Genomic DNA, 25,324 nt, shown 5'->3' with positions numbered 1-25,324 from the left:
TGCTCAACTGTCCCTCTTATAAACACCCATTTCCAGATCTTTTGTCTAGTCATTCTTAAATGAAAATGTGGTCTTCTGAGATTCTTTACTTCTTTAAATATTTGAATACCAATCTGAAGGAAAAGTTCAGCTGCAGAAATCTCAACTTCAGATCTTTACCCAAGAAGCTTTGTGTATTTGCTTTTCCTGGGTCATGCAGGTAGAACACTGTTTTTTTTTTTTTTCTTTTTTTGCTAAGGAAAATGAGCCCCGAGCTAACATCTGTTGCCAATCTTCCTCCCCTTTTGCTTAAGGAAGATTAGGCCTGAGCTAACATCTGTGCCAGTCTTCCTCTACTTTGTATGTGGGTCGCCACCACAGCATGGCTGATGAGTGGTGTAGGTCTGTGCCCGGGATCCGAACCTGCAAACCTGGGCTGCCCAAGTGGAGCGTGCTGAACTCAACCCCTATGCCATAGGGCCAGCCCCAGAACATTGTTTTTTTGATAAAGTAAGAGTTTACAGCTTAGCAGAACTGGAAATAATCTGCATCTTATTTTGGAATTAAGAAGAAACATGTTATAATGTAGAGAAGCCCACCCTGCCACCCACACGATGGCGTAGCTTTGTGCTTTTCATGCTTCTTGGCCTTGGGAGGAGGTAGATATAGTATAGATGTAAAAGGCTATTTCCTGGCTAAAAATAGGAACAGGATGTTTTGAGACAGGGCTCCTGCCCTGCTCAGCCTTTCTGTGCAAATAGCTGAGGTTTATGCACTTGCCGCGGGTAGCACTTAAGCTCCTAAGAGCTTACTGCCTACATCCCTGAGTGGACTCGGGTGAGCTGGGAGAAGCCGAGGTGGCAAAGGCAGGAAGGCAATGGTGTTCCATCTGCAGGAAGGACCTGTCAACCAGGGCCTCTCATGGTAAGATTCATATTGTTAGGTGGCCTATTGTATATCATATGCTGATGTTTACTTGGGATTAAAAGCTGTAGCATTCCATACTCTTTCAGACCTTTACACCCTTCTGTTTTGCAGATGCCTCCAAAAGTCCTTCCTATTGGCCCTTTTATGCATCTCCCCCACTGCCACCATTCTCTGCTTCTCCCAAGTAAGATACACCCTCCTCTTGGTCCCTGGTGCACTTACACTTACTTGATTCCTCCATTACAAGCACATTCTGTGTTTATTGTCAGTTTTTTTGTGAGTCCATCTCCACCACTGTACTTTGAGCTCCCTAAGCTTGATGCCTGGTACACAGGGCACACTCAGTTGGTGTGGTGGTTTGAGGGGGTCTGCCTGCAGCACTCTGCTTTAGCTATGTTGGGGGGCATGTGAGAAGAAGAGGTGTATTCTTGGGGAAACTTGTTCTTAGAGATATGAGACACGGAAAATAGTTAAATAACAGTACACAGTGGAAGGCAGAGACTATGCGAGGAGGCAGGCAGGACCGCCCAAGCTCCTTACTGTGCACATTATACTACTTAATCGTGGCCTATACAGTTCTTTACAGCTTATCAAACACTTTCACATGCGTTCTTTCATGCCATGAACAGGATGTCATTACTCCCTGTTTTGTAAATGACAAAAGGATGGCTCAGAGAAGTGAAGTGACATGCTAATGGCTACCCAATTAGTAATGGTGGAACCAGGACTGCAGCCCAGTCTTCTGATTCTAAATCTAGTTTCCTTTCAACTCTTTGTCACCTGTCTCAGGTGAGTAACCTGGGGCCTGGAAAGGAGAAGAGACTCACCTGGAACCACAGATGTGATTCAAGACGTTAGACAATGCTGATGATAATGCTGAGCACTATGCGGCCAGTGAATGGGGAGAGAAAAATAGAGGAAGAACTAACATGGAGCAGTTACTATGTTCAATGGAAATAGAAAGCAAGCCACAAATATGGGCTGCATATGTAATTTTAAATTTTGCAATAGTCTCATTAAAAAAGTAAAAATAAACAGATGAAATTAATTTTAATAATATATCTTAATATATCCAAAATATTATTTACTTCATCATGTAATCCATATAAAAATTATTAATCCAACATCTTACATTCTTTTTTTCCATATGAAATCTTCAGACTCTGCTGTGTATTTAACATTTACAGCACATCTCAGTATGGATTAGCCCCATTTCTACGGCTCCACAGCCACATGTGGGCGGCACAGATCTAAGCATTTTATGTATTTCATGTATTTCTCCAATTGCATGAAGAATTTATTACAGTACTACCTAACAGCTGAGGAAATGAAGCCCAGAGAGGTTAGGTAACTTGCCTGGGGTCGTGAAGCTGGAAAGTGACTGAGCTGGATTCTGACCCAAGTCTGTCCTTTCTCTTCCCACACTGGTGGAAAGGAGGAAAGGAGACGTGCATGATCCGGGCCTAGAAGGGGGGTTGAATTGAATAGGTGGAAGTAAGCAGTGGCCTTGATGTTGTGATGTTACCCCTGAGGGTTTGAGCTGCTGTTGGTGTTGATGGTGTTGTGTAGGAGGGGAAGGAGGCCCGGGGGCAATGCGGTGGTGGTGGTGGGGGGGGGGGGCGGGAGCGGGTAGGCAATTTCCAAACCATTGTTAAATTTGCCTCTGAGGTAGCTGAGAGATCCTAGAGAAGTGCTGTAGAGGGTACCATTGTCTTCAGATACCTAAGGCAAAGTGAAGGGAGCCCTTTTACTCTGCAAGCCTCTCATGGGACATGGGATGTGGGGCCATTAAAGACACTTTCCTTTTAGAAGTCCTGTGAAGATTCAGGTTATAACACACACAGAGAGCTCAGCTAGCCTGGCTGGTCTGTGTTTGCCCTCCCCTATGCCAAGGCAGGAGATCCTGTGGAGTCAGCCCAGTTTTATCCCTTCCCGGGAAGACTAGATATTCTACTGGAGGAGAAACTGGATTCAGAGGGCCATGTGCCTGCCCTCTGGGCAACCAAATTGGTTTTAAGTTTATTTTTCTTGTTTTATTTACAAACATTTCACTAGCAGTAAAGATACACATGTAAAGTCTTGGCATCCTGACACATGTTCCTTTCACAGTGTTCCCTTGTAATCATTGTCCCTTTGTAGAAAACAAAAGTTTTTAATTATAATTTTAGTGTGGACGAAGTTTATTTTGTTTCTCTCCTTATCATAAACATTTTTCCATCTTTATAGTGCGTGTAGTATGTTAGTGGCTTCAGAGGATATCACTGAATTCTGTATCATAATTGGCTTATTCCTGTGGCTAGGTATTTAGGTTGTTTCAAAATTTCTTGACATTATATTTGATGGTACAGCCTGTAGCCTCATGCTTATGTTTCTTTTCTATCTTTTATAATTTTATCAATTAGAATTATAAATTTAAAATTTGTTTGTAAGAAATACCCCAGCCTTTGAATTCTAGGCTAGTGTCAACCTACAAAAGCAGAAACCACTTTAAGAGACAAAGCGTTTATTTGGGATCAAAGAATTGCAAGTTGGGGAGCACAGATTCAGGTAGAAACCCAAATAGTGTCCCGATTACAGGAGAGGGGCTCACGGTTTTTATGGGGAAAAGGGAGGAAGATGAGGTGAGTTGTATTAAAGAAGAGGTCATGGGAGCTAGATGAGGTAAGGCTAGGTTTGTACTTCATAGACTAGCTTGAGATCCAGTTATCAGGCAGAAGGCTAGACCTGTACTTCATTGATTGGTTAGTGATTCAGTCTTCAGCGAAGTCCAGTGCCATCAGTCCTTACAAATAAGACATTCTTATCTTTACTGACTTCCTGGACTCTTGACAGTTTGGTCCAGTTTGGAAGATAAAGAAAACAAGATGTGCAAGGCAATTCCTCTGAAATGGCTGCTCCAGCTCTGTGTTAATATGGTTCCACTCATGTCATCTTTCACAGCAGAAAGCTACAAACATTTTAAAATACGTCATTTGTTCTGAGATATTGCTTCTGTTTTCCCAGCAACAAATGATATGTGAGCTCCCCAGTTTTGCCTCAAAATCACCAGCACTGGGTATGAAAATGTACTCAAAGTTTTGCGAAATTTAACAAAGGTAAAAATGTACCAACCATTTGTGTGTACTTCCCCACGTGCCTCTTCAAACTCGACTGATGTAGCCAACCAGAGGGAGAGGTGAGGCCACCGTTGGTGCAGGGGCACCTTCCATGGAGGAAAGTTGGTTAAACAGTTTTCCTTTGCAGACTGATGGTGAGAGCAAGGCCCAAATACTCACAGCCTTCAAGTCTGGACGGGGCACATCCTTGAAGCCCAGTCTCAGCTTCCCACAGCGGCACACACGTGGGGTAGAGCTCCGTTCCGAGCTGCACACAGCCTGCAAAAAGGGATGACCTTCCTGTTTCCTTCCACACCCCCAATTGCACATAGATCTGTCACAGGCTTTGAAGTCAGAGAGATGTGTGACGCTGGGCACACTGTTCAGTCTCTCTGCCTTGTTTCTTCTTCTACAATGGAGATGACAGCAATGTCTTCCTATGAGGTTGCTGGGAGGACTAAATGTGTTTATATTGGAAAAGTACTAAGAACAGTGCCTGGCATACAATTAGTACTCAATATGTGTTATAAATGTGGGTTTGAATCTCAGTTTCCACCCTTTCTAGATGCCTACCTCGGGCAAATTAACCTTTCTGGCTTTAAGCTTCCTTATCTCAAATAAGCTTCCTTATCTCAAATATAAAATGGGATTATAGCACCTACCTCACAGAAGTGTTGGGAGTTTTAGTGAGATAATGTATACAGAGCATCTAGCACAGAGTCCTACGCATAAAAGCCCTCCTTAAAGGTAACCGAAAGAAAAACCTTGTTTTTTAAGTGTTATTTTCTGCTTGACAAAAGGGAGAGCTTTGCCCCCTTACATTGGTCTAAGCAGCAGTTCTGTTGTAATTCTTATATTTTGACCATATTTGTTGTTTCTGTGTATTTTTAAGTCCATGTTGTGGGTCTGGGGCCATCCCGAAACAAATGAGAGGCAAATCAACATTTTCATGTCTCTGAAGCTTTTAACAGATTTTAATGAAGTCTTGTCTTTGAAGTTAGTGAGTGCATAATTTCACAGAGAGGAGGTGATACTTCACATACTTATTAATTCAGTGGCTTCCTGCTATTGCTGGTTCAAAAGAAACTGGCAGGTTGATGGAAGGTATCAAGTGTTTCTTTATGCTCAGCGACACACATCAAATTTGTCTAAATGATAAGGTAAAAAACATGTCCTTTAGGAAATGAAAACAAATGACTAAAGAGGCACTTGAACACAGCTCATCCCATCCCCTCCTCCTGTCTCTCCAACTCCTCCTCATCTTCATGTTTGAGTTGAGCTGTGTCTGCCCCAGGCAGCCTCCCCAAACCATCCAGACTGGGTGGCTGGACTCTCCACATGGTGACACATTCTGTGGATGCAATTCTCTCTTACCTGTCTCTCTCCCTCTGGAGGCAGAGCCCTGCCTTAATGACCCCTGTGTCCTTGCTGCCTACCACCAGGCCTGAACAGTATAGCATTCCTTAAGTATTTGCTGGCTGAACGGATGAACTTGCAGAAATCTGCCTGTGATGCTAGAAGGTGTGTGTATAATAATGACAGGTGGATCTGCAAAGAGAGGCAAGTGGAAGATCCATGCCATTTTTATGCTTGGGCTAGGGAACAATGGACGCAATAATATTTATGTTTGGGAAAGTCATAGGACTTGCCTTTGCTTACACGGCCTTGTACTCTGTGAGACATCAATCGCTCCCTCATCTCAGCTCTTTCTCACCCCTAAGCAGCTTCTCTCTTTCAACATCTCGTCAACTCCCATCTGTGCCATTTACCCTTGCCAAGGATTTGGGGGGAGGATAGTACTGTGCTGTGTTCGTGTCCAGTTTATAGCCTTTCGGTTTTCTGGACAAAATCTGGGTTCTGGGCATATCAGCAGAAAGGATGACTGTTTCCTTCTTCAATCCTTGTGCCCTGTGGGTTAGAGAAGGGCCAGAGCCCCCCTGCCTTTCCTTGGAGGGCAGTAACTGGTCGAGTTGGGTACTGGGCAGGTGTAGGAATAATCTGTGTGTGAAGTGAGATTTACCATTCAAATATTGGCTTTGGGGCCTTCTGCTTTGTCCCTGCTCATCTGGGAAGTCCAATCTAACCTAATAATAGTATTCTTTACTGAGCACCTATTGTGTACTGGACGCTGTACTAGGAGTGTCACAAATATTGTCTCAAGTACTCACATTTTCAGAACCGAAGTGAATCCTCTACGTCTTCCGAGAAGCCTGGCCAGGTACTGAAGCCAGTAGCATGACACAGTACTGATAGAAGGAGAATTTGAGAGGGAGCCAAGAAATCTGAGTTCCACTTTGGCTCTCTCATAAACCAATGATGTCGCCTTCTCTATGGCAGGGGGCCTCAGTTTTCTCATCGAAGAAAATGGGATGGGGAGAGTTTGATCAGATGCTTTTTAATATTCACTTCTGTTTCATACCATCATTGTGTCTACTCCAGTCCAGCCTGCTCTCTTCTTTACCTGAATTACTTTTGGATTGCAAGTCAGAATGATATAGTTTAGCAGCGCTGTCTGTTCTGAGTCTTATCTCCTAGTGATACTCTGATTTCCCAGTGACAAAAAGCTTATCTTGTTCTCTTAACTGCTTCCTGATGCTGGGCCTACTGTGTTGGTGAGATATGAGGCTGCTAACCTTGTGTGAGGTCCTGAAACATCTGGAGTACATGTATTTATTCTGGCACAGTTGTTTCCAGGCCCGGATCTTCAGTCTTGCTCACACTAAAAACTGAAATTAGTTGTCAGAGCCACTTTCAAATCACTTGGACTTTAAATGTGATGAAGTTCTACTGGTTCATTATTTTCCCCTTTATTATTAGTGCCTTTTGTGTCATGTCTAAGAAATCTTTGCCTACCCCCCTTAACTTCATGAAGATATTCTCCCATATTTTCTTCTAGAAGCTTTATAGTTTGAACTTTCACTTAGAGGTCTAGGATCCACCTCAAATTAATTGTATGGATGGAGTGAGGTAGAGGTCAAGGTTCATTTTTTTTTTTTCTGTAGAGATATCCAGATACTCCAGAATAATTTAATAAGATTTTCCTTTCTCCACTGCATTGCATTGATACCACTGTAGAAACTTAAGTGACTATATGTGTGGACCTATTTCTGGATTCTGTTCTCTTTCATTGATCTATTTGTCTGTCTTACACCAGTAACATATTGTCTTGATTACTGTGGTTTTATAATAAGTCTGGTAATGTAAGTCTGTTCTCTAAGATTTGCCTTTGCTATTCTAGGTCCTTTGTATTTATAAATTTTAGTTAGCTTGCTAATATCTACAAAATAGCCACTGGGCTTTTGATTGAAAATGCATTGAAGCTATAGAGCAATGTATTAGTTAGAGTTCTCCAGAAAAACAGAACTGATAGGATGTATGTGTGTGTATACACACACACACACACACACACTCATACTATTGTTTTTGTGTGTATATATACATATGCATATACATATACATTACATACACACACACATATACAGAGAGAGAGGTTGAAAGAGATTTATTATAAGGAATTGGCTCACATAATTATGGAGGCTGACAAGTCCCAAGATCTGCAGTCAGCAATTTGGAGACCCAATGGTATAGTTTTAGTTCAAATGCTGGCAGGCTTGAGACCCAGGCAGAGTTGATGTTTTAGTTGGAGTCCACAAGCAGGAAAAAAACCTGATATCCCCCAGCTCAAGGTAGTCAGGCAGGAGGAGTTCCCCCTTACTCATGGGAGGATCAGCCTTTTTGTTCTATCCAGGCCTTCAACTGATTGGATGAGGCCCACCCACGTTAGGGAGAGCAATCTGCTTTACTCAATGTACCAATTCAAATATTAATCTTATCCATAACACCCTTACAGACATACCCAGAATAATGTTTGATAAAATATCTGGGCACCTTGTGGACCAGTCAAGTTGACACATAAAATTTACCATCACAATCAATTTGGGGGAGAACTGGCATTTTAACACAATTGAACCTTCTGATTCATGAACATAGTATATGTCCCCCTTTATTAGGTCTTCTTTAATTTATCTCAGTAAAGTTTTATAGTTTTCAGTAAAAAGTCTTGCCTATCTTTAATTAAATTTCCTTTTGGCATTTGATGTTTTGTTATTGTAAATTGTATGTAAGAGATATTTTCCATTTATTTGTGGACTTGTACTTTGAAAGAAGACAGAAATTTTAGGAGAAGGATAATTCCCAATCCAGTCCATTAGACAGCAGTGAAGTTTAGGAACTGCATTTTGGATATAACCATAAATCATTACTGAAATATCCTTTACATTCGTATATTCTTTCATTGCATTTCCTTCTTTAGTCCTCACAAGGGCTCTCAGAAAGAGACAGGGGAGCTATTATTATTCCTACTTTCATATAAGAAAATTTGCCTCAGGGATATTATCTAAAAGTCCTATGACTGGCAAGTGGCTGAGTCAGCCTCAGAATTCAGGACTTTTCCTAAGAGAGAGGTCCTGTTCCTGATACCAAAGTCTTTCTATATAAAGGTGACCTTTTATGGCTACTACTAAGATCATACCTCAGAGGGGCCTGGCTTTTTGGGGAATCTTCTGCCTGTGGCCTTTGTAGAATAGAGTAGAAGGAAGGGCAGAGGTTAGCAGAGGAAGAAAGTGGACCAAGATAACTGTACATAAGACACTTGAGTGTTGGGGGGAGAACAGGGTCACTGGTAGCCCAAATAGTGCTTTGGTGTCTATTAGGATGGATGCCATTCTACTGGGACCAAATGCCTGTGTGCAGTGAACAACTGGCACAATCGTGTGGTGTCCCAGAGGGAAAACAACAAACATGGAAACCTTAATTATTCAGAAGTAATTAAGGAGGAAGAACCTACATTATTATTTTGTTTCTTTCCTTTTGAGAAATTCGCCAAAAGTACTTTCAAGATGATTCAAAGCTACAAAGGAAGAAGAGACTCTCTTCCTTTTTTTCCCCCTTTTACAACCTTCCACCTTCTGTCCTTTCCCTTTCCTCCTCTTCTTCCCTCTATTACTCAGCCTTGCTGAGTATCAGGCCCTGAGAGTGCAGAGATAAATGAGGTTACATCTCTCCCTGGGAGTTTGTAAGTCTTACAAACTTTTTCACTGCCACCAAGAATAAGTAATACATTTTATGGTATTGTAGTGACTTTTTGAAAAAAGACTTTATTTTTTTAGAAATACATACTAAAATACATATGAATGAAATGGCATGCTATTTGGAATTTGGTTCAAAATAATCTACAGAGTACAGGAGTGGGTATGAATATAAACAAAATAAGATTGGCCATAGTTGATAATTATTGAGTCTGGGTCATGGGTCCATGGGAATTCATTATCTGTCATCCATTTATATCCATCTTTCCAATTATCTGTTTGAGACAAAATTTCGTGAAATACTAGTGACTTATTACATGCAATACATTCTAATATTTTTGGATCTAGTTTATCTATTTTTAAAAAGCTGGTAGTGGTGCTCTAAACTGATTTTGAGATTCATTAATGTAAAATAATACGTATTTTGAAAAATACTGGTGTAGTGAGGGAGAGAGGGACCTATGAAATAAGTGGTTACCATCTACTAGAAAGTGCTGCCAGGGTATGTACAGAGAGCTGTGGGACACAAGGGTGGGAGAGGCTGACCAAACGGCATCAATGGAGAGGCTGGGAAAGCCTCACAGAAGTCCTGGAGCAGCTTGCATGGAAGAGGAGACCTTTACATATTTGACAAATGGTAGGGAGAGATGTTTGAGCTCAAGGATGGTGGGCAGTGGTGCAAGTGGGAAATGGTGAGGTGGGATGGGTGTACCTTAGATCAGTACAGCTGCAATGTGAGGGCTGTGGAGGAGTGGCAGGAGATGAGGTTACAGATAGAAGAGCAGTAGCAAAAATCACAAAATGTCTTATGAGATAGCCTAAGGAATTTGGATTTTATTCTGTGTGAATCAGGAAGACATTGGAGGGTAAACTGAGAAATGACCGGATTCCATTTGCCTTTTACAAAGGTCACTCTGTCGGCTATGTGTCGGTAGATCAGTCTACCCTATGCAGTCATGATTTAAAACAGAAAAATCGAGAGCCAAAGGAGAACCGGTCCTGGAAGCCAGATCTCCTAACCTGCCTCATGCAGTTATCCTCCCACTCTACCACATGGTTTCTCAACATGCAGACACACAAATTGGGCTCCTTCAAGTATTTACTGAAACAAAAGTTATAGTCACTTTCAAGGCATAGTAAGAGCTGGGAATAGAGCCAACTCTCTGTCTGCTCTTTCGTCTTTCCTCGGTAGGGCTCTCTCATCGGCAGAGTAAAGTGATGGTAACCTGTGAGAGATTGATTATAATCATTTAGACTTACAATATGGCATTTTTCTAGATGCTTTACAACTGTGTGTTAACTCGTGTAATCTTCACAACAATTCTCTGTGGTAATTATTATTATTTCCATTTCATAGATGAGGAAACTGAGGTACATAGAAGTAAGTGGCTTCCCTGAGGTTACACATCCAGCAATTAGCAAAGCTGAGATTTAGGTGAAATCCACTTGCTTAACTACCGTGATGCTTCTTGGTTAGGTTTGATTTCATTCCAGCCATGTCCTTGAACCCAGATGTTTGAACAAAGATAGTCATGAAAAGATTTGGCTTTAAGCTTGATTCTCAATATTGCCAAATCTGAATTTTCCCTAATTCAGAGGAAGAAGAAAATTTTTCTAGCTGGGAGAAGAAGGATGGCTTCTTAGAAGGAAGTAGTATTTTAATGTATTTGAGAGATGGGTGAAATTTTGAGAAGTAAAAATTGCTGAGAAGGAAGGGTGGCAGTATCAGCTAAGATGAAGTAATCTAACTACAACCTCTCTCTAACACTGTTTACAACTAAAAACTGGACAGAATGCAAAAAGCAACTGCATGAGAACTCTGAAAAGTAATAGGCAGATAGGATACAGGAGTCAAAACTTGACCCATAATGGCCCTTGTTGCATGGAATTGCACGATTGTGTGGGAAGCTAAAACTTTGAGATAACCCCATATTTCCAGCCAGAGGAACCAGGAAAAGGAGCCATTGAAAGCCAGAGAGTGTAAGGAAATCCCTGAGAGAAGAGAACTGGAAAAGGGGACCCATTAACTCCATGAATGGACAGATTTAAGTCCTGGGCATTCTGCAAGGTGTGCATGCATGGAACAGACCCAAAGAAGCACAGCAAATGTTTTGAGAATTAACTATGATATTAAGCACTGCCCAAGTCCCAGATAAACCCTTGAGTTGCCCGTGTGACAGGCAGACCCAAACGGCATAGCAAAGGCTTTGAAAACAGAACTGACATGGGAGCTACCAGTCACAAACGTGACACAGAACTTTCTATCTGAACCTAAATGGGCTAATTATCTGCTAAAACAAATAGACAAAAATATCAGCATTTTCCAGAGAAATTTAACAGGATCCAGAGTCTCACAACATAATATTCGAAAGTCCAGGATACAACCCAAATTTACTCAATATAAAAAGAACCAGGAAAATCTGAAGAATACTCAAGGGAAAAGACAATAGATGCTAACTCTGAGATGTCTCAGATGGTGGAATTATCAGACAAAGACTTAAAGTAGCTGTTATAACCATTCCCCACCCTTGAAGTGAATGAAAAGATAGAAGTTCTCAGCAGAAACTATATACAATAGCCAGATGGAAATTTTAGAACTGAAAAGACAACATCTGAAGTAATAAATTCACTGGTTGGGCTCAGTGGCAGAATAGAGATAACAGAGAAAAAAGTCAGTAAACTTGAAGATAGATCAATAGGATTATACAATATCTTTTTTCTTTTTGGTGAGGAAGATGGGCCCTGAGCTAACATCTGTTGCCAATCTTCCTCTTTTTGCTTGAGGAAGATTGGCCCTGGGCTAACATCTGTGCCCATCTTCCTCTACTTTGTATGTGGGATGCTGCTTCAGCATGGCTTGATGAGTGATGTGTAGGTCTGCTCCCAGGATCCTAACCCATGAATCTTGGGCCACCGAAGCAGAGTGCGTGAACTTAACCACTATACCGCTGGGCTGGCCCCTATACAATATTTTTTATAATGTATTGTAAATATATTTTTTATTGGAAAAACAAGGAACTGTGTTTCAGGATACTGTGTGCGACAACATCAAAAAAGTTGAAAATTAATGTTATTGGGGTCTCATCCCAGAAGGTGGAAAGAAAGATGTTGGTGCAGAAAAAAATATTGGAAAACAGCATGTCTGAAAATGTCCCAAATTTGGTGCAAGACATGCATTTACAAATTAAAGAATCTCAGTGAATCCCAAATAGGATAAACTCAATGACAGCTACTCAGCCACATCATAATCACTTGATCTTAGCGAAAAGGCCAAGAAGCGATAACCACATCATAAGCAAACTGATGAAAACTCAAGATAAAAAAATATTGAGAGCAGCCAGGGAAATATGATACATTATGTATAAGAAAAACCTATTTAAATAACTATGTACTTGTCCCAAATCATGTAGGCCCAAGACAGTGGAACAACATCTTTGAAGTACTGGAGGAAAAGAACTGTCAACCCAGAATTTGGTATCTAGAAAAAAAAACATCCTCCAGGAGAGAAGGCAAAATAAAGATATTCTCAGATGAAGGAAAACCAAGAGACTTTGTTTCCAGCAGACCTGCTCTTAAAGAAATGTTAAAGGAAGTTTTTCAAGCTGCAGGGAAATGATACCAGAGGGAAACTTTGAATGTGAGGAATAACAAAAGAGCAAGAGAAATGATAAATATCTAACACACTAGGTTCCCCATTAGTGAAAACACACAGAAAAATACAAAAATAAAAATAATCTAATCCCATGACACAGTGGTAACTACAGACTACTGGCAATATTTTGGATATATTCAAGTCCTTTTTCTCTCTGAGTGAGCGTTTCTTTCTTTATTTCCTCCCTCCATGCCACCTTTCTTCCCTCCCTTCCTCCCTCTCTTTCTTTCTTTCAATTAAGATTATACAGTATATAGTTTTATAAAATTCTTTATCAGTTCATGTTATATTATGAAAACTCCTATTTTGCTAAGAAATCCTAATAAATTATTAAAAAAATTTTTTGGTTTGATAATGATATTTTGGTTATATTTTTAAAAAGAGTACCTTTTAGAGATACATAATGACATATTTATGGATGCAATGATATGATGTCTGGAATTGGCTTGAAATACTCAAGATGGGGGGCTGGGAGGGTATTGATGAAACAAGATTGGCTATGAATTGATAATTGTTGATGCTGGGTAGTGGGTGTATGATGGTTCATTATACTACGTTCTATAGTTTTGTATATGTATGCAATTTTTCGTTAAAAATACTTTAAGAAATCTTCATAAATGTGATTTTTAATTGTTTGATCATATCCCATCCTGTGGCTATTCCACGACATTTGACTGTTCCTCTACTGTTGTGAATTGAGGTTGTTTCAGGTCATGCTTGGGCTGAGATGGAGCTAAAGTCTTTGACAGCTTCTCTGATTATTTCCTTTCTGGAAATGTAATTACTGAGTTAAAAGGAATGGACATTTTCGACGCTTTGATACATTTTGCCAAACTGCCCTTCAGAAGAGATGTTCCATGTTGTTTTTGCTCAAGAGGTATATGAGAGTGCCCTTGTCAGCTCTATATTATATATATTTTTAGGCTCTATTAATATGATAGAGGGGGAAGGTAGTATCTTATTATTTTAATGTGTATTTCTTTGAGTTCCAGTGACATTGAATCCCTAGCCTGCCATTGAATTGGTCCCCACCCTTCTAGGGAGGAGGCAGGGGAGAAGAGTAGAAGAAAAGAGATTGATTGCCTCCTGCCCATTCCCCACTTTGAAGATGAGAGGCAAACGCAGACACGGGGAGCCCTGGGTTCAAATCCTGGCTCTGTCACTTGTTACTAGCTACTGACTTTGTACAACTTTAACCTCTCTGAGCCTCAGATGTTTTCACTGATGAAATAGAGCAGTCCTACTGGTCTCCACGAGTGTGAGGTAAGAGATTTGTAGGGAAAAAGCCTGGTGCACAGTGGTCAATGTGAAGACAGTAGCTTTTGTTGTCCTTGGGAAGCTTGGGCTCAGGATATAAAGGGACCTCCTGCTCTCCTGCACAGAGGCATCAAGGAGCTCAGAGCTGGTTCCCCCCCACCTCATCTCCTGCACAGGGAAGGCCCCTTGCGGGAATTGCTGCTCATGTTTGGGTCGCTGCCTCTTTACCTTCATTCTTCACAAGACCCCCTGCTCGGCAATCACTGCTGGGTGATGGAGGCAGCTATCAGAAGTCAGGAAATCCATCTTGGGGAATTGGGTCACCTTGGGGGAACAGGTTCTGACTGCTAATAGTATTTATCTGATTCAGTGGAAATGCACCTTGCGGAGCTTGGCTTAGAGGATTGGGGTGAACTTCAGGTGGGTTTGTTTGGCTATCTCACCTTAATCTTTGGAGCGGAAGTCAGACCTGGAACATGATCTTTCCAGGGCAGCCCAGCCAAGCTGGAGTCTCTGCCTTAATTCATTGCTCCTTCCCCTGGCCCCTCATCTTCCTCTCACTCTATGCCCAGGCCCAGAGCCTCTAAGTTGGATGTGTTCTTGCTCCACACACACCCCCCTTCCAGAAGGTTGAGAACAGCTGAAACAGAACAGGAGGCTGTGGTTCTAAATAACCTGTCTGTTCCCAGACCAAGAGAGAGACCACAGTACTTGTTCTCTATTTACTGCTTTTGATTGGTGGTGGTGGGGGTTACCCTTTAGGTTATTTGAACACCGAGCGAAAAGGCCATCTGGGCTCAGGCTCATGGGTGAGGCCAGGAAATCCGACAATACTCGCTCAGCTCAGAGTGTGGGTGCAGCTGACCGGGCAGAGAATTATTTCTCCTGAAATGAAGATTGGGTGCCCAGGCCTCAGAGCTATCAGCCTGCCCTGGTTTCACTCTGGGACCACCTCACTGATCTCCTGTTTTCTTCTCTGGGCACATTCCAGGTGCAAGAGACCCAAGAGTGGGGCTGGGAGGTGGAGTGAGTTTGGCCTGTTTTCTAAATTAAGGGAAAATCCAGAGAAAAGTCAGCAGGCTTTATTGTGAGAATTTGGGTCTGCTGACTCCCTGTCAGAGGGAGAGGGCAGCGAGCCCTCTGCTCTGTGGAAATGAGAGCAGAACTTCTCCCCAGGCATCTGCAGAAGGCTCTGAGGAGTGTACAAGCTATGAGAGAACTGAACGATTTTGTGTGTTCATCTTGAGGATCATAGAGAAATGATTCTTATACCAGTTATAATTCACCTCAATTCGTTATTGAATGACACTTTAGTAGAAGAAACCTTCAGTGTCTTAAGTAAAAGTTTGTCATACAGTAAGTGTTTCTTTTTCCTCTTTCAAATGAGAGGGTACGTCATCTACAAGCTCTACTTCCTGTGGCTTTATTAGGGGTGATGAAGTCACACCACTGTCTTGCAGAAATTTAAAATAACAAATGTTTCATCTGCCCAGCTTTAAAGCTCCTTCTTGTCTATTATTTCCCTGTGCTTCACCACAACCCTGTGAAGGAAGGATTATGAAGCCTCTTTTATTGTGAGGACATAGAGGCACACAGAGGATAAGTGACTTCCCAGGACACAGAGTGATTTGGCTGGAGAGCTGGGGGACCTCACATCTGTGCCCTGGTTTCGGGCTTTTCCATGAGTTCAGCCTTACCAGTAACACCCTCTTGTCTCTGACTCCCTTGAGGGTCCCAAATTCTGGTTCTCTTTGCTGTGGAGCAGTGTTTGAAATAGTTAACACTGAAAGCAGCAGATATCAGTTTTGTTGAGTTGAACCTTGAGGTCCCATGTTTAACCAAAGACAAATATTGACTCATGACATTCCCAGAAAGGTCATCTCCTACTCCCAGAAATGAAGACTTCCTCCACCCACAGCCAGGCCCCAGCCTCCTGTTCCACCTTCCCTACTTCTGCCAGGTCCAGGTTTATAAGTCACCATTTATTAAGCACTTGCTGTGTGCCAGGCACTGCATGATCCTTACTTCTAACCCATACAGCAATCCTGTGAGGTATGTGGTTTTGCATACATTTTACAGATGAGGAAAACTGAGGTCCAGGGTGCTCATGTCATTTGCCTAAGACCACACAGTGATGAATAATGAAACTGGGATCCAAAATTAGTTTCATCTGACTCCAAAGCTGGGTTCACATGAAATTTAGCGCCGCTCTTCCAGATTGGGCCTTGTCTGAGGGTCGTCCTCATCTCCGTCTTGGTCCTCATCTTGTCAGCACAGGGGGCTGCACTTAGGTTTTCTTGGCCTGTGGGCCTTGAGTCAAATCTGAGTTGAGATCTTGGCTCTGCCTCTTAACAGTGGAGTGATTATGGGCAAATCCCATAACCTCCCTGAGCCTCCAAGGAATTTAGTGTAAAAGATATTTTTGAAAGAATTGGCAAAAATTTGAAAGTAGGGGGCCGGCCCCGTGGCCCAGTGGTTAAGTTCGATGTGCTCTACTTTGGCAGCCCAGGTTCGATTCCTGGGAGCAGACTTACACCACTTGGTGGTGGCCCTGCTGTGGTGGCAACCCACATACAAAACAGAGGAAGATTGGCATAGATGTTAGCAGAGGGCGAATCTTCCTCAAGCAAAAAAAAAAAAAAAAAAAAAAGAAGATTGGCAACAGATGTTAGCTCAGGGCTAATATTCCTCAGCAAAAAAAAAAAAAAAAAAATTGAAAGTAGATTGGTGATAATGGCATTGTGATCATATATATATTCTCATATATTCTCTGACAGAACCTAATATCTGTGTGTGTATGTGTGTGTGGGGTATTATAGAGAATTAAGCTCCATAGAAAATGATTTGAGGGCCTCTATTCTCAGTTCTCCCAAGGATGGTACATAGCTAATACCCATTCTAGATGCCAAGGAGGTAAGTTAATTTATTACATAAATGGATGTTTTGGGATGTTAGGGCTTAATTTGCTCAAGGAACCCCAGTTGAGAAGAGTTGGTTGGGGGAACTGGGTAGGAAGTCTGGCATTTGCTTTAAATTACTCCAGGAGAAAAAAGGAGGTAGGAGATAGATAAAACAAGATAGGCAAAATCTTGGAGCTGGGTTATGAAAACATGGGGGTTCGTTATATTATTCCTTATACTTTTTTGTGTAAAAACTTCCATAATACAAACTTAATTCTTTGTGAAAGATTAGGAGGAGTTGAGACAGTTTCTCTTCCTGAGGAAGAGAGGGGCCTGTTTTCTTTTCTCTCTACTACTCTGTCTGGTGTGAGTTGGGGTGTGGAGAAAAGAGGGGCACGTCTGTTGCTTGGGAGTGGTGCAAGCCCTCCTTATAAGCTCTGTTTGCTCCTTCCTCCTCAGCTCACCCCTGACTGATGGAGTGGAGTGCAGAGTGGTCTCTAATGTGGTAAGATTGGGGGAGATGCCAACTGGGGCTTCTGCTGCTTGTGCTGGGAGTGGGCATTATACAGAAAGGGAGCTGATGGGTGTGAAGTGCCTCCTTTCTGCCAGGCACCCATCAAATAGGAAGGCAAATATTTCTACAAATATGTGTCCATTGAAGGCATAAGACTGAAGACAGCGGCAAATGGCATGTGATTTCCCTTGCCGTGGCTCCATGAATCCTGAGTTCAGAGCTCTCCTTACCCATTCAGAGGGGCTGGCTCTGGTCAGGGACCACGGGGCAGCTGCCCTGTCTGTGGCGGGGCCTCAACATCCCCCACAGAGTTCTGTTTTCCACGCTTTTAGAAAACCTTAAGGAAATGTACTCAGGTGTTTCTGAGGACTTCATAATCTCCTGCATCAGTGCCTGCCTGGCTGGGAACAGATCTAATCTCTGTTAAGAGACCCTTTTTGCAGCCTGGGTCTGGAACAGTTGGGGCAGGCAGGAATGAAAGCCCCTTTATCTTCAGGGCTTTGATTTGGGCAGGATTTCCTCCTTCCCACCATCAGCCCGGCAGCTGGCTTGTCCTCAGGTAAATACTTGCATACGCAGCAGCTTCGGGAGCTTAAATCTCTCGTGGCTTCCTTTCACTTGCTTCTCAGATTCACCAACTGCAAGTTGGTTTCCTGTTGCTTATCACGTTTCTGACTTTTGCTGCCATTTTGAGCAAAATTGTGACTTGTCAGAAATGTTTTGATGCAACTATTAATGTTTTGACCTATGCTGGTGCCCACTGATAGAGCTGGGTGGCTAGGAACTGGGATGCCGAGTCAGACAACAGCCTTGACCAGCTCTGCCTGGGACTGTATGAGGCGGTTGACAGCCATGCTTGCCTCAGGCACTATTGTTGCTTCAGGAATTAAATGAATCTTACCGAATTATAGGAGCTTTACCATGTGTAAAGCACTTAGCACGTGGTAAAAGCTCAATAATTGTTAGCCGAAACGAAGTGATAAAGTCTATCGTTAAATTGTCACCACAGCCCTGTGGAGGAAAATTTTTAAAATATTAGTATCCATACTTTACAGATGAAGACACAGGGCTCACAGAAGTTGACTAACTGGCCTAACATCATATCACTGACAGAAAAGCCAGGATTTGAGTCTAGGCTTTTGAGAGAACACAGCCTGAACTCGTCCTCCAAAGCCAGTGCTTCCTGAACTATCAGTGGTGAAGAACTGGGTTTTTTCCCAACCTCTCACACATCAATAGTTTTTAAAATACAATAAAAATGAATCTTCAGAATAATGAAATGATAAAAAGGACATGCAAAATGCAAGCCCCATTTTACAAGTTATTATTAGATTCAACAAGCATAAAATTACTCTTTCAAATTACTATAGAAGTTGATAACGTTCAATTTCTGTACTGTTCTCATCTTGGACCATGATAAAGCTTCCTCAGACCAGCACCTGTCTGCAGATCTCACTTGAGTGGTACTGTGCTAAGCTATCTGTTTCTCGGGCATGGTGTGTAGATGGGCACTTGCATCAGAATTATTTGGGGTGCTTGCTAAATGCAGATTTCTGAGCCACAACCCGGACCGCTTGGATTGGAATGCTTGAGGCAGAATTCAAGAATCTGCATTTTTTTTTTTTTTTTTGTGAGGAGGACCAGCCCTGAGCTAACATCCAATGCCAATCCTCCTCTTTTTTTGCTGAGGAAGACTGGCCCTGGGCTAACATCCATGCCCATCTTCCTCCACTTTATATGGGACGCCGCCACAGCATGGCTTAACAAGCGGTGCGTCGGTGCACACCCGGGATCTGAACCGGCGAACCCCGGACCGCCACAGCAGAACGTGTGCACTTAACCTCTTGCGCCACCGGGCTGGCCCCTCAAGAATCTGCATTTTAACAAGTGATTTTAATAATTCTGATGTGCTCTAAGTCTGATCATCATTATTCTCTGCAATGCTGCCTCCCTTCTACGGATAACAGATGACAGGGTGAAGAGTGAGGTGAGTAAGTACAGTGTTTTGTTCTACACACTTCCATCCCACCCTACTGTTTGTTTGTACGTTATTAAGGACTTCCTTTCCGTGGAAACTCACTGACAGGACCTGCTTTCTGAACTCATATTAGTGCACTTCAGCAAACATGTGTTGAGTGCAGACTCCAGGCTGGGTAGAGAGGGAACAGACCACAAGGTGCCTACAAGCAGTAGAGAGTGAGTGTAGACAGAACAAAGTACAGAACCCAGCGGCACTTCAGTGTGTGGAGGTGGGGCGGTGGGGAGGCACCAGCAACAGAGACCACTGAAAAGGAGTGACCAGTAAGGTGGAGAAAAACCAGGGGCGTGTAGGTTTTGGAAGCTAGGAGGAGGAAGTGGCCAACTGCATAAAATACTGCTGATGGGCTGAATAAGTGAAGACTGCACACTGACCATTTGATTAGCAACATGGAGGTCTTTGGTGACGTAGACAAGAGCTGTTTTGTAGAGATGGGGGAGGCCTGATGCAGTGGGTTCAAGGGAGACTGGGAAGAGGGAAATTGGAAACAATGACTATAGACAGTTCTTTCAAGGAGTTTTACTGGAAAGGAAAGAGCAGGAGCTGGAAGGTGAAATGAGGTCGAGAGATTTTGCAGGAGGGACAGGGAAACGGAGTTTATTTAGAACTTATGCAACGGTTAAATATGTGACTTTTGTAAAGTCATATGTCTTTTTCAGTTAATTCCTTCAGTAAAACAGAAACGATCATCTACTATAACTTTTTTCAAGCTCTTCCATATTCTCCTCACTCCCAAATGATGTTGTCCGAGAAGCACCTGTGAATCATTCTTGTTCATTACATAGCTTAATTTGAATACATTTGAAAAAATTACATTGCATCTTTTCATATTTGCTTTATCTATTTTTGGTTGAAGTATTTTAAAGTAGATTTCATCTCTACTTCACATGCATAGAACTTTATTTTATGTAACTACATATATAATCATAATAATACTATTTCTATACCTAACAAAGTTAACAATGATTTCTTAATATCATATAATACCCAGTTTATATTCAAATATCTCCATTTGTCTCCGATGGTGTTTTGTTCAAACCAAGATTCAAGCAAGGTTTGCATATTGGATATGATTGTGATCTCTTTTAAGCCATTTGTTTTTCATGACCATTGACTTGTTGATGAAACTAGTTCACTTGTCCTGTAGAATGGCCTGCTTTCTGGATTTGTCTGATAACTTCTTTATGGTGTCATTTAACTTGTTCTTCTTTTTCCTGTATTTCCTAAAAACTGAAATTACATATAAAGGCTTGATCATATATAAATTAAACATTTCGTGCAAGAATTTTTCATAAGTTGTGCTCTGTGCTTCATGTTGCCTCACATCAGAAGGCACATACTGTCTAGGTGTCCTGCTGTTAGTGATGCTAAGACTGATCAGGGTCGGGTGGTGCCTGCCTCAATCAAGAAAGTTTTTTTTTTTTTTTTTTTTTTTTAAGATAGGAGAACTAGTAGCATGTCTATGTGCTGATGGGCATGATCTTTGAGAGAAGAATACCTATTGATGCAGAAGAAAAAGGGGAAATTTTCTAGAAGAGTGTCCTTAAGTGGACAAGAGTGGGTAGGATCTAGTGGACAGATGTTGGATATTGCAAGTGTTGGATGCAGCCAATTTATCCATAGGAACAAGAGATCATTTAGGTGTAAATGCAGGTAAGGTGGGTAGCTGTGGTAGGCAGCCTGTATGTAGAAGTTCTATTCTGGTAGATTCCTTTTTCTCCATGAATATGTAGCAAGTTCATCAGGGGAGGGTGAGAATGAGGGGAGTTCTCATGGAAAGGAAGTCAGATAATCCTCTAGGAGAGTAGCAGATGAATTGACTGGAAAGGTAGCATATGATTGCTGGGAAGCATTAAGAGCTACTTGCAGTTAGTGATCATGAACTTGAAGTGAAATCAGTAAGCATTGTTGTGTGATTTTTCTCTCGCCATGTTCAGCTACATGCTTGCAGGTGTGGAGTAAGACAGAGAGTTGGATTTAACTAGGATTAGGGTTTATCCAATCATTTGTAATGAGAGAGGTCAATCTAAAGATTGACCATGGAATTTAAGCTGGGTAGAAAGGGAAGTGAAGAAAGGAAGGAAGTGAGAGGCAGCGTGAAGGTGGTAGGATCAACCACAGATTATTGGAGTTGGGTACCAGTTGGACTAAGCTGCAAAGACAGGAGTGGTAATTGGAGAGGGGATGCCTGAAATAGAGACTATGGAGGGGGAAATATTTTTTGGAAATGACAAGATTGGAGATATGACCTTGGGAATGAGTGGTTGAGGTCACAATCACTGGAGTAGAGGAGATCAAAGAACTGAGAGACCAGGGGACTGGAATGGTTCTGTGGATGTGTGATAATACCACCAAGAGTTATGACAGAAATAGTGTTGAAGAGGATTACAGTGAGCCAGGAGCTAATATATTCAAGGAATGAAGAAGAGTGTTCCGGGTGGAGGAGAAGATGACAGCAACAAGGAAAGTAGTAGGTAGTAGTTTGCACAGGGTTATGAGGATGAAATGAGTCGATGCATGTGAAATTCTTCTCAGCACTAGTTATAGGCTCAACAAGTCTTATTGGTTCTCATTCTGAGTCTTTGTGGCTCCAGAGAGCAGAGCTTAAACCACTGTGTTTATTTTTACAGGGAAGTTGATTTCTCTTCATTTTTTTTTGTATTTTTATTTTATTTATTTATTTATTTATTTATTTATTTATTTATTTATTATTAATGTTTTAATAGTTTATAACATTGTGAAATTTTGGGTTGTACATTTTTGTTTGTGCATCACCATATATATGTCTCCCTTCACCCCTTGTGCCCCCCCCCAACCCCCCACCCCCGTTGCCCCTGGTAACCACAATACAGTTTTCTCTGTCCATGTGTTGGTTTATATTCCACATATGAGTGAGATCATACAGTGTTTGTCTTTCACTTTCTGGCTTACTTCACTTAACATAATACCCTCTAGGCCCATCCATGTTGTTGCAAATGGGACGATTTTGTCTTTTTTTATTGCTGAGTAGTATTCCATTGTATATATATATACCACATCTTCTTGATCCAGTCGTCAGTCGAGGGATACTTAGGTTGCTTCCACTTCTTGGCTATGGTGAATAATGCTGCAACGAACATAGGGGTGCATAAGCCTCTTTGGATTATTGATTTCAGGTTCATTGGATAGATTCCCAGTAGTGGGATAGCTGGATCATAGGGCATCTCTATTTTTAATTCTTTGAGGAATCTCCATACTGTTTTCCATAGAGGCTGCACCAGTTTGCATTCCCACCAGCTGTGTATGAGGGTTCCTGTTTCTCCACATCCTCTCCAACATTTGTTGTTTTTTGTCTTGGTCATTATAGCCATTCTAACGGGCAGGAGGTGATATCTTAGTGTTGTTTTGATTTGCATTTCCCTGATGATTAGTGATGTTGAACATCTTTTCATGTGCCTATTGGCCATCTGTACATCTTCTTTGGAGAAGAGTCTGTTCATTTCCTCTGCCCATTTTTTGACTGGGTTGTTTGTTTTTTTGTTGTTCAGTTGTGTGAGTTCTTTATATATTATGGAGATCAACCCCTTGTCAGATACATGTTTTGCAAATATTCTCTCCCAGCTGGTGGGTTGTCTGTTCATCTTGATTCTGGTTTCGTTTGTCTTGTAGAAGCTCTTTAATCTGATAAAGTCTCACTTGTTTATTTTTTCTTTAGTTTCCCTAATCTGGGTAGGCATGTCATCCAAAAAGATTCCTTTATGACCAATGTCAAATAGTGTGTTGCCTATATTTTCTTCTATGAGTGTTATAGTTTCAGGTCTCACCTTCAGGTCTTTGATCCATTTTGAATTAATTTTTGTGAATGGCGATAGCAGATGGTCCATGTTCATTCTTTTGCATGTGGCTGTCCAGTTTTCCCAATACCATTTGTTGAAGAGACTTTCCTTTCTCCATTGTATGTTCTTAGCTCCTTTGTTGAAAATTAGCTGTCCGTATATGTGTCATTTTAATTCTGGGCTTTCAATTCTGTTCCATTGATTTGTGTGTCTGTTTTTGTACCAGTACCATGCTGTTTTGTTTACTATTGCTTTGTAGTATGTTTTGAAGTCAGGGATTGTGATGCCTCCAGCTTTGTTCTTTTATCTTAGGATTGCTTTAGCTATTCAGGGTCTTTTGTTGCCCCATATGAATTTTAGTATTCTTTTTTCTATTTCCGTGAAGAATGTCGTTGGGATTGTGATTGGGATTGCATTGAATCTGTAGATTGCTTTAGATAATATAGACATTTTAACTATGTTAATCCAATCCATGTATGTGGGATGTCTTTCCATTACTTTATGTCATCATCAATTTCTTTCAATAATGTCTTGTAGTTTTCATTGTACAGGTCTTTCACCTCCTTGGTAAGATTTATTCTTAGATATTTTATTCTTTTTGATGCAATTGTAAATGGTATTATCTTTTTGAGCTCTCTTTCTGTTACTTCGTTATTAGCATACAGAAATGCAACTGATTTTTGTAGACTGATTTTGTACCCTGCGACTTTGCTGTAGTTGTTGGTTATTTCTAATAGTTTTCCAATGGATTCTTTAGGGTTTTCTATATATAAAATCATGTCATCTGCAAATAGTGAGAGTTTCACTTCTTCGTTGCCTAATTGGATTCCTTTTATTCCTTTTTCTTGCCAAATTGCTCTGGCCAAAACCTCCAGTACTATGTTGAACAGGAGTGGTGAGAGTGGGCAGCCCTGCTTTGTTCCTGTTCTCAGAGGAATGGCTTTCAGTCTTTTCCCGTTGAGTATGATGTTGGCTGTGTGTTTGTCATAAATAGCCTTTATTATGTCGAGGTACTTTCCTTCTATACCCATTTTGTTGAGAGTTTTTATCATAAATGGATGTTATATCTTGTCAAATGCCTTCTCTGCATCTATTGAGATGATCACATGGTTTTTATTCTTTGTTTTGTTGATGTAGTGTATCACGTTGATTGATTTGCGGATGTTGAACCATTCCTGTGTCCCTGGTATAAATCCCACTTGATCATGGTGTATGATCTTTTTAATGTATTGCTGTATTCAGTTTGCCAATATTTTGTTGAGGATTTTTGCATCTATGTTCATCAGCGACATTGGCCTGTAATTTTCCTTCTTTGTATTGTCTTTGTCTGGCTTTGGTATCAGGGTGATATTGGCCTTGTAGAATGATTTAGGAAGTGTTCCATCTTCCTCTATTTTTTGGAATAGTTTGAGAAGAATGGGTATTAAATCTTCTTTGAATGTTTGGTAAAATTCTCCAGAAAATCCATCTGGTCCTGGACTTTTATTTTTTGGGAGGTTTTTGATTACTATTTCAATCTCTTTACTTGTGATTGGTCTATTTAGATTCTCCATTTCTTCTTGGTTCAGTTTTGGGAGGTTGTATGAGTCTAAGAATTTATCCATTTCTTCTAGATTGTCTAATTTGTTGGCATACAATTTCTCATAGTATTCTCTTATAATCCTCTGTATTTCTGTGGTATCTGTTGTAATTTCTCCTCTTTCATTTCTAATTTTATTTACTTGAGCCTTTTCTCTTTTTTTCTTGGTAAGTCTGGCTAAGGGTTTGTCACTTGTGTTAATCTTCTCAAAGAACCAACTCTTTGTTTCATTAATCCTTTCTACTGTTTTTTTGGTCTCAATTTCATTTATTTCTGCTCTGATTTTTATTATTTCTCTCCTTCTGCTCACTTTGGGCTTTGTTTGTTCTTCTTTTTCTAGTTCTGCTAGGTGTAATTTAAGGTTGCTTATTTGGGCTTTTTCTTGTAAGGTTGCTTATTGGGCTTGTATTGCTATGAGTTTCCCTCTCAGGACCGCTTTTGCTGCATCCCATATGGTTTGGTATGGTGTATTTTCATTTTT

The 25,324-nt window shown here is 41.2% G+C and overlaps 1 protein-coding gene across 13 annotated transcripts in view; it reads left to right on the top strand.

Moving 5' to 3' along the window:
* The window catches only part of ST6GAL1 (ST6 beta-galactoside alpha-2,6-sialyltransferase 1), a 123,549-nt gene that overhangs the window by 52,341 nt on the left and 45,884 nt on the right, over positions 1-25,324 (top strand). The window contains exon 1 of one of the 13 annotated variants that reach the window (XM_087439885.1): positions 808-903. The exons of the other annotated variants lie outside the window; for them this stretch is intronic. The gene's annotated coding sequence lies outside the window, so the exon portion shown is untranslated. Of the gene's footprint in view, positions 1-807; positions 904-25,324 lie in introns of those variants that run through there. 13 annotated transcript variants of the gene reach the window in all.

The sequence above is a fragment of the Ceratotherium simum genome, chromosome 15 (genome assembly GCF_057802395.1).
Source record: "Ceratotherium simum simum isolate JZ-2026a chromosome 15, ASM5780239v1, whole genome shotgun sequence".
NCBI classification, from domain to species: domain Eukaryota; kingdom Metazoa; phylum Chordata; class Mammalia; order Perissodactyla; family Rhinocerotidae; genus Ceratotherium; species Ceratotherium simum.
The sequence above is the reverse complement of the archived record's forward strand: the minus strand, read 5'-3'. Positions and strand labels throughout refer to the sequence as shown.